The sequence below is a fragment of the Drosophila nasuta genome, chromosome X, assembly GCF_023558535.2.
Source record: "Drosophila nasuta strain 15112-1781.00 chromosome X, ASM2355853v1, whole genome shotgun sequence".
Classification (NCBI taxonomy): Eukaryota; Metazoa; Arthropoda; class Insecta; order Diptera; family Drosophilidae; genus Drosophila; species Drosophila nasuta.
This window is the reverse complement of record NC_083459.1, coordinates 2,326,328-2,328,839: the sequence shown is the minus strand read 5'-3', so window position 1 is coordinate 2,328,839 and position 2,512 is coordinate 2,326,328.

Below are 2,512 nucleotides of genomic sequence, written 5' to 3'. Positions count from 1 at the left end.
AGTGCAGTTATACTATCGATTAAGAGTTGAGTGTTTATCGATATGTTTACAATCGTCAAGATAGTTAATATGTGAAACACTATCCATGAAAGTTGTATAATTTTCGAAATGTATGTAATGTATGTATGTATGTAAGGATAGTAAAGTAAGTAAGTCGTCTATTTATCGATATGTATGCGATAGTAAGAATGGCAATTAGAGTCGATATGTATGCGATATTAAAAATAGCTATTAGAGTCGTGTATTTATCAATGTGAATAAAATAGTACGGATAGCTGATATGTGAAATACTGTCGATTAAAGCTGTGTATTTATCGATATGTATGTGATGGTAAGGATAGAAAAGTTTGTAAGTCGTGTATTTATCGAAATGTATGCAAGAGTAGGGATAGCTATTAGAGTCCTGTGTATATCTTTATGTGTGCAATATTAAGGATATAAAATATATAATATACTATCAGTAAAAGTCCTGTATTTATTGATAAGTATGCAATAGTAAAGATAGTTAAAATATATATAGTTAAAATATAGATATTCTATCGATTAAAGCCTTGTATTTTTCGATTTGTTTTCAATAGTAAATATAGCAAAAACATGTAAAAGTCGTGAGCTTATCGATGAGCAAGCAATATAAATAAATAATGAAAAGTAATATTACAGTGCTATACAATAGATATGCATCCAATAGTAAGGTTACTTATTTTTGCTAAACTCCATCCATAAAGTTTTGTTATGCCTGCAAAAGATCGTAATGTGTTTAACTGACTTATACTATTAAAGCATTTACCTTAACATTCAATTAACCTTATTCAATAAAATAATTACTGCAGACAAAAAAGCCTCGACAATTTTGACATATTTAAATAGGCATCTTAGTTATATATTGTGTGCAGTTTCTTTTATAATGAATGCGTTTTATTGAAGCACATTCACAGAAGACATATAATCACATCTTTTTGCGTTTATTTTTGTCATGTTCAGATAATAATGATTTCTATAATCTTCCGATCTAAATGATTCCAGTTATGGATTTCTTAAATTTTTTCTTATTGTACCTTTTTTTTAAATGTACCTTTTTGGTACTAATTTTATAACTTTAATGATTTTTTTAGACATTTTCCTCTCTCATTTTATTTACAATCTGTCTGTTTAAACAATAAGTAAGTAAATTGTATAATTCGTATTAAGTTAACATACTATTTTTGATTTCCAATGAGCCCTACTTTTTAGACATGTACATATAATGAATGAATCGATTAATTATCAAAATGCCCTTATATGTATCGAAGTGTTATCGAAGGAAGTTGTTCAATGTATTCGCTGATTGCACAATGCACCCCATGGTTGGTGGCAAGCATTTTTTGGTTGCTTTGGGGGCTTCAGATTGCGGTCCAGCTACAGTACGAGTGCATTGCGTGCTGCGTGTGAACTTGATGGATGCACTGCCTTCGCCTTCGCCTTTGCCTTCACCTTCTGCTGCATTGCCTCTTCTTTGCCATGTTGCACTGTTGTACTGCTGCAGACGCTGGGGGCACTTTGCTGGAATTAAAATGCAAACACATTCTTCGCACTCGCATTCACCAAAAACCAAAAAAAAAAACAACCAAGAAAAAAATGCAGAATTTTTCATCTGTTTCTTCTTGGATATTTTTGGAGGAGGAAAGAAATTTCAACTAACTGTCAATTCAATAAAAAATGTGACAGTTTCACTTTATTTTTCACAGTACAGGGAAAAATAACTGCCAAATTTTATAATTAATCAAAATAAATCGCAAAAAATATGCTTAAATTATGTACTATTTGTTTTAGTTTAGCAGATTGTTAATCAAAATGAAAAATCTTTTAGATAATTAGTATAAAGAAGGTGAAATAATTGAGAGTAAATAAGTTTTAAAAAAAAATATAAATTTGTTTTTTTTTATGAAAAATTTTGTTGGGTTATTGAATATATATATATATTTTTTTTAAAGACTTTTTTATCGGAATTTAGTTTCCCGTTTTCATTGTTTTTACGCTCGTTATGCATAGAGTAGATGGGTTGACAATATAATATAATTTGAATGTTATATCGATATAAAAAATATAACCTTCTACATTTTCAGTATTCAGTATCTTTTCGGTATATAAATGTTATAAATTTAATGCATATTTTTAATGTTATATCGATATACCAAATATTGCCTTCGGTATATATCAGTATTTTTTCATTTTATATTTTTTGTATATTTTAAGAATAATACCGCACTGTTTTAACTTTTATTAAAAAAATGATCAGATATCTCACAGCTTTCTAACTCATTTTTTTTTTAAATATTTTTCTCGTTTTACTTAAAATTTTTAATATGAGAGAGAAATTCCATGTTGATGACATTTTTGCAGAAAGCTAAATAAAAGATTTGTTATTCTGTTTTGGGTTGGGATTAAAACACTGCTTGCGATAAAAATATATAGTAAATTTTATTGATGGGCTCGGAGAATAGTTTCTTCAGCGCCATTTAATCGTAGGCCTGCC